We start from the raw sequence: 10,631 nt of genomic DNA, 5'->3' as shown, positions 1-10,631 counted from the left end.
TCCATTGTGCATATTAAAAGGGAATTAATTAGAGGAAATATTATAATATTGCTATTTTCCCTTTCTCTATAATAAAAGCGTGAGAGATGAAAGAAAATTAGTAAAATGTGTATGAAAATAATATATAAATCTCTTAATAAATCATAACAACATAATATAACAACAACAAAGACATGATATAAAACACTGATACAATGCCTGATAAATTGATTAAACTTATTCTAATATCTCCTTGTATACCACATTAAGAGTAAAAACACTTTTAAAGTGTTTGACTAATTTTCCTTGTGATGAAGTATTTACAACTTTAACTTTAACATCACATGCTCACCGAACTTGAGAGAAAGCAACATATAACTGACCCTGTCCGAAAACTGGTTCAGGTAGGGATATTCCTACTCTGTCTAGAGTTTATCCTTGCAATTTATTAATAGTTATAACAAATGCTGGCATCACAGGAAACTGTATTCAAATTAATTTAAGTGGGAGTCCAGTGTCAGATGGGGACAAATCAATTCTTGGAATCAGAGTTCCTTCCGCAGATCCTGTTAATACTTCAGCTTCTATTATGTTAGGTCACAATCTTTTGATAATAAATCTAGTACCACTACAAAGACCCCATTTACTATTAAGATTTCTCAGTAGCATGATGATTGCACCTCCTTTCAATTTTAATTTATGACATGGCATTTCTGAAGGAGTAATACTATTTTTTTAAATATATTTTATTGATTTTTTACAGAGAGAAAGGGAGAGAGATAGAGAATTAGAAACATCGATGGGAGAGAAACATCGATCAGCCGCCTCCTGCACATCTCTTACTGGGGATGTGCCCACAACCCAGGTACATGCCCTTGACCGGACTCGAACCTGGGACCTTTCAGTCCGCAGGCCGACGCTCTATCCACTGACGCAAACCGGTTTCGGCAGGAGTAATACTATTAAGAAATTCGATGGGAAAATTTTTCGGCATCATTTGTTGAGTCAATGGAATCATCACTCAAATATGTGTGAAAATCTCCACCAAGTATATCCAAAATTTCTTCATTTAATTTTTGAACGTGCTCATTTTTTTGGACAAAGAATCGTGTGTTTAGATATATTTTAATATTTTCTATGGCTATAGTATTTGTAAAGGTAGCTACACTAATAGATCCATTACAAATCATTTAATGTGTGATTTCAATGATATCCATTACTAAATGAAAACTACTATCAAGTTTGCCATCTCCAAGTTTTACTAACCATTCACTATAAGTAGAATCTTCTGATCTCATATTTGTTTTGAGACAACTTTCTGAAACATCCCCAAACATTACAGTACTTTAAACTCGTTTGTACTATGGCCAATCACATAGCATGCTGTACAGCACTGAGACATTGTCAAAAATCCCCTCTGAGAAGAACTTTCCCACCAAATGCAACATTTAAATTCATAATTTCTGTTCGTAATCTATCTATGGCGTTTATAGCATGACTGGATGCCATGGTGCATTCATCAATAATGAGAAGTTGGGCCTTTTTAATGGTTTTAGCAACTTCACTCTTTATATTGAGTCTAGAAATTGAAGTTTCATTTAATAAATGTGGTAATTTATATTAGGAATGAAAGGTTCTTCCACCAAGAAGTAAATTTGCAGCAATTCCTGTAGACACTGTGGGTAAAATAGTACCACTACGACCTCTAATATAATGTATCAAAACTTTATAAAGATATGTTTTTTCACTACCACCTGGACCATCCAAGAAAAAACATTTGGGGTGTACAATTTGATCTTTGATGGTGAAACTTATAGTCTGAAAAGCTGCCAACTGTCCATCATTCAGAGAATTTATCAAAACCTCTGACTGTTGTTGCTAGTATGATTCATCACATGTATTTGTATCTTTTAATAAAGGATAGTCTGGAAGTTTGAAATCTGAGCACTTCATTCCATGCAATGTGAATACTTCTTGAATTTCATTAAGGGCATGCATTTTACAGTTCACACAGGCACCTTCTCTTCTGTGTAATTTCCAACAAAAATCTTCAATAAAATGAGATTGATTCTCATTCCATAATTTGTCTGCATCAGAAGGACATCCAGACACGCATATAAATGCAAAAAGTTGCAGTAGTTGTTTGGGCATATTAAGGATGATTGCACCATCAATCATATCTTTCCAGATAGTATTGTCAATTAATAATCCTCTATGTTTAGCATCTTCATGAAATGTATCATAAATTAGACCTCCTACAGTTCGCAGATCAGCAAAACTTATCGCACCTTTTACATGCAGAAGCAAAAGTTTAAGGTAATATCGTTCTAGTTCTCTAAAGCTCACAATGAACAGTCTACCTGAAACTTTATTACCACCCATTTGGCATTTTCTCCATGAAGAATTATTAAACACATAATGCTGTGGAATCTCCCGATAATAATAATTACACGTCTCAGAATCTTCTCTATCCAATAAGAACCAAGCCATCAAAGTTGAGTTATGTCTTTTAGCCCTATCTAAAACTTCAGCAAAATCATCGGTATGAAAGTGCAAATTCTAGTCATTTGGCAAATGAATAGCTAATCCTGTGATTGCATGAGATTGATAGTACTTGTTGATGACTGTTCTTCAGACATATTCTGTTGATGATGCTGCTTCTTTTGGCTTCAGAGGTATATTGTGTCAATAGTTGGTCTTCAGACATATTCTGTTGATGATCCTGCTTTCTTTCGGCTTCAGAGTTATGTGTGCCAATTGCTGGTCTTCAGAAATATTCCCTCCTTCCTCCTGTCTGAGTCTGGGGTGCAGGTGAACCAGATTTGGAGCTGTCAGGGCCTCAGCAACAAGGCCTGGGTGTGTGCATCATAGCTATTAGCTGGTCACCCATTCTGGTCGTTTCGGTTGTTTGGTTGTAATGGTCGCTTAGGCTTTTATATATATACTAGAGGCGCAGTGCACAAAAATTTGTGCACTCGCGGGGAGGGGGGTCCCTCAGCTCGGCCTGAGCCCTCTCGAAGTCTGGGACCCCTCAGGAGATAACGACCTGCTGGCTTAGGCCTGCTCCCGGGTGGCAGACATATTACCCTTTTATTACATAGAATAGAGGCCTGGTGCATGGTTGGGGGCCAGCTGGTTTGCCCTGAAGGGTGTCCTGAATCAGGGTGGGGGTCCCCACTGGGGTGCCTGGCCAGCCTGGATGAGGGGATGATGGCTGTTTGCAGCTGGTCACACACCCTTGACTGGGGCTGGGTGGAAGCCAGACGTCCTGCCCTGCCCAACCCCGGCCGATCCATCCCTGTGCCAGCTGCCACCCTGCCGAGAAGGGTCACAGATCCGGGTCCCGGGACCGCGGACAGTCTCAAGCACTGCCCCCGCACCCAGCAGGGTCACAGATCCGTGCTTTGGTCCCATGGACAGCCTCAAGTACTTCACCCCGCCTGGCAGGGTTACGGATCCAGGTCCCGGGACCACGGACAGCCTCAAGCACTGTCCCCCACCTGGCAGGGTCACAGATCCGTGACTTGGTCCCATGGACAGTCTCAAGCACTGCCTCCTGCCTGGCAGGGTCACAGACCCATGTCTTGGTCCCGTGGACAGCCTCAAGCACTGCCCTCTGCCTGGCAGGGTCACAGATCCAGGTCCCAGAACCACAGACAGCCTCAAGCGCTGCCCCCTGCCTGCCAGGACATGGATCCGGGTCCCAGACCGCCGACAGCCTCAAGTGCTCCCCGCCGCCTGCCAGGTCACAGATCCGGGTCCCAGACCGCGGACAGCCTCAAGCACTGGCCCCCGTCCAGCAGGGTCACAGATCTGGGTCATGGACTGCGGACAGCCTCAAGCACTGCCCCCTGCCCAGCAGGGTCACAGATCTAGGTCCCGGACTGTAGACAGCCTTTCCCGCTGCCGCCTGCCTTCAGTGTGCAAATTAGCTGCCATCTTGTTGCTTCAGGGTGGGCGTCCCCACTGGGGTGCCTGACCAGGGTGGATGAGGGGATGATGGCTGTTTTCATCTGGTCACACCCCCTTCAGGGTGGAGGTCCCCACTGGGGTGCCTGGCCAGTCTGGGTGAGGGGATGGTGGCTGTTTTCAGGCTGGCAGGTAACTGAGGCTCTCAACCACTCCTTTTTTTCTCTTTTCTTTTTAATTCCAGAATTTATTTACCTTCTATGGCTGTCACTGGAGCTGAGAGCTGGTTTTAACTCTGAGGCTCGGCTCCAGCTATGAGACCTCTGATGCTGAAAGCAGGGGGTTGTTTGGGTTCTATAATTGTAACACTGTTGTGATCTTGCTGGCTGAAGCCCGGCCAGCTGAAAGCAGGCTTCTGGGAATGTTTACCTTCTATATTTGCAACAATGTTTCTTAGAGTTGCAGCTCAGAGGCCGGCAGTAGCAGGTGGGGAACCTTGGCTTCCTCCGTCACTGGAGCTAGCAAGCCTCCTGTTCGCTTCAGGTGCCTGGCTGCCGGCCGCCATCTTGGTTGGCAGTTAATTTGCATATCTCCCTGATTAGTCAATGGGAAGCATTTGGGACCACAGTCAATTTGCATCTTTCTCTTTTATTAGATAGGATAGATGTGGCCACTGTCACATATGCAATTCATCATTGACTGAAATGTTACATTATGGCAAATGACTATATTTAAAGAACCTATGATTCTAGCAGCTTTAGAATGTTCACACAAAGAGGAATAAAGGAGAAGAAAATTACTATTTCAATTGTGATAGAATTTTGTTTTCTAGCATTCTCTACAGAACTAAAATGGAGTGAAGAGGTACATGTTTAGCCTTCACAGCCTACCATAGCAAGGTGATCATTCAAGTCCCAACTAGGTATACAGATGCCATTAAACATGAGCTAAAATTCACCAGGTCTTATGACAAGGTAACACTTACCTTATGATAGATATATCATAATTAATTTAGTAGGTCAACTGGATATTGTATGCTCTGTAAGTTTGGTGTAATATGATTGCTTTAGAATTTATTGATATAATAATTGTGGATTTATAAGTAGTATCAGGGAAACTAAATCACAGATAATAATTAATGAATAGTAGGTATTTTCTTGGTAAAGAAATATTTAAAAATATTTGAATCTCACCAGAAATTGGCATGAAATCTAATCTTTCATAGACACAAGTAAGATTTGTAGTAAATTCAGAGTTTTTAAAATTTACACATTTAATTGGTTAAATATTCTCCCAAACATTTTCAAAAAGTGGTGTGGTGGAATTAAAACTGTCCAAATATGGCACTGAAAATCAAAAGGCATTATTATTCACTCATGACTGAAAGAATTCCAGAAATTATGATAATTGAAAATGGCTTTGAGCTATACCTTGGGAGTTTAGCTTTCTCCTAGGGAAATTAATGTCTTATTTGTTCACATAGGGCCATGAGACATGGAATCTAGTGTAATTAATTATGACATTTATTAAATACGTGTTTTCATAGACATTACATGATAGAAGTAGTGAATGTGGCTTATCTTAGCTACATAGGATTTTCAGAAAGCCCAAAAGGATTACTCTGAGGTTGTGGCTGTGCTGATAGCAAAACCAACTTCATGAAAAGTATGTGGATGCCCGGCTGGAGTGGCTTAGTGGTTGAGCGTCAACCTATGAAACCAAAAGGTCACGATTCCATTCCCGCGCAGGGCACATGCCTGGGTTGTGGGCTCGATCCCCAGTGGGGGACCTGCAGGAGGTACCTGATCAATGATTCTCTGTCATTATTGATGTTTCTCTCTCTCTCTCTCTCTCTCTGTCTCTCTCTCTCTCTCCTCTCTCTCTCTCTCTCTCTCTCTCTCTCCCTTTCCCTTCCTCTCTGAAATCAATAAAAAAAGTATGGGGACAACTCTGAAATGCATATACTTATATTTTAAGTTAAATTTATTGGGATGACATTTGTTAATAGAAGTATATAGGTTTCAAGTATACAATTCTATGATACATCATCTGTATATTGCATTGTGTGCCCACCATCCAAAGTCAAATTTTCTTCTGTTACCATATATTTGACCCTCTTTACTCTTTACTACCCCACTGCCTTCCCTCTGATAACCGCCACACTTTTGTCTGGGTCTATGGGTTTTTGTCTGTTTTTCTTGTTTGTTCATTAGTTGCTTTCTGTGTATAGCCCTCATATAAGTGAAATCATATGGATCTTGACTTTTTTTCTATCTGACTTATTTCACTTAGCATAATATTCTCAAGATCTATTCAAGTTGTCATAAATGGCAGTATTTCATCTTTTCTTATATCTGAGTCATATCCCATTGTTGATGTGTGCCACATCTTCTTCATCCAATTATCTATCAAAGGACACTTTGGTTGTTTCCATGTCTTGGCCACCATGAATAAACTTCAGTGAACATAAGAGTGTATATTTCTTTGTGAATAAATGTTTTCAAATTGTGGGGGTAGGTACGTAGAAGAGGGGTGGCTGGGTCATATGGTAACTCTATTCTTAATTTTTTGAGGAAACTCCATACTGTTTTCCATAGTGGCTGTAGCAGTTTATATTCCTACCAGCAGTGAATGAGGGTCTTGTTTTCTTGTTTTTCCCTCATAGTGTCTCCAACACTTGTTATTATTTGTCTTGTTAAAATGGCCATTGCCCCCCAAAACATACAGATTTAATGCAATCCCCACCAAAATCCCAATAGCATTTTTTAAAGAAATATAACAAACTAACAAAAACATAAGATTTTTATAGAAACACACACACACACACACACAACAACAACAACAACAACAACAACAGCAGCAGCAGCAAAAAACCTGAACAGCCAAAAAAAAAAAAAAATCTTAAGAAAAAGGAATGAAGCCAGAGGTATGCCAATCGCTGACTTTAAATTATATTACAAAGTGACTATAATCAAGAGAGCATGGTATTGGCAGAAGAATAGACCAATGGAAGATAATTGGTCTATTGGGTTGTAAATATTTTAGATTGAGCATTTGAGAGTTCTCTAAAGGTAAGTATATAACAGCCATTTAAACAGGTGTGAGGTATCTCATTGTAGTTTTGATTTGTGTAATCAATACATAAACTCACATGTGTATGGGCAAATAATTTTTGACAATGTAGCAAACAAATGTTTAATGGAGAGGAAAAATGAAGCCTCTTTAATAAGTGGTGCAGGCAAAATTGGCAAGTCATATGCAAAAGAATGAAACCAGACTACTGTTTTTCCCCATATACAAAAACAAAGTCAAAATAGATCAAAGATCTAAATATATTATCTGAAACAATAAATTGCATAGAATAAAACAAAGTACTACACTTATGAATATTGGTCTTAGAGAGGATTTTATGAATTTGACCTTAAAAATAAGGGAAGTAAATGCAAAAATAAACGAATGGTACTATATTAAACTAAAAAGCTTCTGCACAGCAAAAGAAACCACCAACATAACAAAAAGGCAACCTCTGAATGGGAGAATATATTTGCAAACAACAGCTCAGAAAAAGGGTTAATATCCAAGCTGTATAAAGAACTCATGTAACTCAACACCTAACAAACAATCCAATTAAAATGGGCAGATGACCTGAACAGACACCTCTCCCAAGAAGACATACAAAGGGCCAAAGGATATATGACAAGATTCTCAACTTCACTAGCTGGTAGGGAAATGCAAATCAAAACTACAATGAGATACCTCACACCTCTTTAAATGGCTGTTATCATATACTTACCTTTAGAGAACCCTCAAATGCTCAATCTAAAATATTTAAAACCCAAATAATGAAGGCTAAATTCCATTACTGGCTAGAATAAAAAAGAAAGAAAGAAAGAAAGAAAGAAAGAAAGAAAGAAGTTTTGCCTAATTTTATCATAGGAAGGAAGGAAGGAATGAAGGAAGGAAGGAAGGAAGGAAGGAGGGAGGAAGAGAGGAAAGAAAAGAAGGAAAGAAGGAAGGAAGGAAGGAAGGAAGGAAGGAAGGAAGGAAGGAATCATGGAATATGGTGTTGCCGCAGAATCTACTTTTTCAGGAAACTCCAGAAGCAAGTTTTGGGCTCTACTGTTAACTATGTCAAAAACTAAGGAAAGCCACTATTTTCTTCCCAACCAAATCTCCCACCAGACTTTTTGTTTCCTTTTATTGTCCCTTTGTAATGTATAAGTAGTAAGAATTACATCTAGAATATATTTTTAATCAGCTTCAGCATTGAAATAATATGTAATTAATTATGTAAACAAATTAATATGTAATTTAATTGAAGACAAAAGAAAGGTAAATATGTGATTTGAAAAAATCATTTACACTATAACTTTATTGAGTATCAGGTACTAAGCAAAGCATTGGGGTAAAGAAATAAATGACATAATCCCTGCTACCAATGATCACCATCGAATGAGGGCACAGGACAGTTATAACTAGAGGAATATTGGGAGAAATATTGTGGAAGAAGATAAATTTTTGTAAAATTTGAAGAACAAATAGGAACAAAGGAAAGACAGTGAGGTAGTATATTCCAGAGAAGGTCGTAGCAAGTGTGCAGACAGTGATATATATAAATCATGGGACATTGGTGAGAATTTAGCTTTGGGGCTATGCTCTAAGAACAGTCTTAGAACTCATGAAGATGAATCAGTACCATTAGTATTTTTTCAGTTCCTGGACAAAAAAAAAAAAAAAATGTTATGTGAAATTAGATTGCACAGCCCAAGGAAAAAGACATTTTTACTATTAATTTGTTTATGTCTAATAAATATTTACCAAAATGTTAAAAGTGTATAATAAATTTTAAACCAAAATCGAGGTTTTATTGACTAGGTTGTTAAATTCTAAAATAGAAATTTGGCACCTCATACTGTGGAGTAATGCATGGATGGTCTTTCCCCCTTGCTAGTGGGAGTGGAGTCCCTGGGGAGCCGTGAGAATAAGCATTTTTGGAGGCTCCGAAAGGAGGATGAGATGTGGTAGGAAGCTTTAGTTTTATGGACTTACACCCCTGTATTTCTAAAGTCCCGTTTTCCTTAATCCAGTCCTAAAAGATGTGCAGCTGGGGATTCAATAGAGCTAGAAGCAACACCAGTGTCCAACATTTTCATTCCATGGTGGAGCTCGGTCTGGTACAGCATTAGGCTAGTCAAAGTCCATCAGTTCATTGTGTGAGGTCCACATGGCTGTGGCCCATGTGGGCAAATGCAGGAGCTTAGCTCACAGCCAGGAGCGGGAACCAAGAGGCAAGAGCACAAGCAACAAAACTCCTTTGTTTAGGAGATTAAGTACCTTAAATTTTCCCATACTTGCCATGGGCATGCCTACTCTGGCCAACAATCTGTCCCCAGGTGTGACTGACAGTCGCCAAGTCGCTTCCCTATGCCACCCAGACTTTATTGTGCATGCAGCTGTTCTTTCCCTGTCCAGTCCCTGCGCCCAGTGATCTGCAAGGAATAGAACGGGGTAGTGTTAAACTACAGCTCCCTGGCAAAGCTGCACAAATAACATGCCAATGTTATTTGTCCTTTCCTTTTCTCCTTTCCAGTTACTAATAAACTAGGTTAATTGCAAAGATATCAATACTAATAAAGTATTCAGGATAAATATCTTATTTATCATATAGGTTTCTATATTCTGGGAGTTTTTAAGAGGAAAAGAAAGAATGGTGATTACAGCATTATTTTAGCTTTTGTTCTGATACTTAAGAAATCTGTAATAATAAAAGCATAATATGCTAATAAGACAAGGCAGCTGAACGACCTTCTGGATGTCCTTCCAGGTGAAGCTGGGGCTGTGAGGGCCGAGCCTCTTGCACGAATTTCATACATCGGGCCCCTAGTGTATATATATATATATAAATTGATCCAATACAGAACACTAGTTGTGTAATATATGAATCAAATAATTTTTAAACTAAATAGATACATTTCTAATGAAACTGTAAATCTGAAATGTGTAGTGTGAAGATAGGGAAAAGTATAAATAAAAAAAGGAAAATAAGTCAAGTCAAACATGGAAATTAGATCATGAGGGAAATCCTCCTATCTAATAATAGACAAACATGGTAATTAACCATACCTCTGACAGGGTTCCCATTGGCTAATCAGGGAGATATGCAAATTAACTGCCAACCAAGATGGCAGTTAACCACCAACAATGATGGCGATTAATTTGCATATCCTGCAATGATGGGAGGTGAAAGGGGAAGGATAGAACAATGGTGATCAGAAACCCAGGCAGCAGGCAAGAGCTTGGGGGCAGGCAAAGGTGGCCATCAGAAAGTCGGGCTGGCCTGTGGCCATGATCCAAGTAGCAATGGGGGTGAGCAGGAGCCCCAGTGCAGGCCACATGATCCCTGCGCTGATAGGGCAAGCGGGAGCCCCAGTGCAGGCTGGCTGCATGATCCCCACAGCAATGCCGGCAAGCGGTTCTCAGTTGCAGGCTGGTCCCATGATCCTCGGAAATGGGGGCCAGCAGCCCGGTTGCAGGCCCCGTGATCCCCGCCGCAATCGGGAGGAGCTGGAGCCCGGGCACAGACTCACCCCGTGATCCCCACGGCAATCGGGGCAAGCAGGAGCCCTGATGCAGGCGGGCTTCATGATCCCCACTGGATGGGGGCCAGCGGGAGCCCAGGTGCAGGCTGGCTGAGTGATCCCCACGGCAATGGGGGCGAGTGGGAGCCCAGGAGTGGGCTGGCT

The sequence above is a fragment of the Myotis davidii genome, unplaced genomic scaffold (assembly GCF_000327345.1).
Source record: "Myotis davidii unplaced genomic scaffold, ASM32734v1 scaffold42, whole genome shotgun sequence".
Taxonomy (NCBI): domain Eukaryota; kingdom Metazoa; phylum Chordata; class Mammalia; order Chiroptera; family Vespertilionidae; genus Myotis; species Myotis davidii.
Note: the sequence above shows the minus strand (reverse complement) of the source record.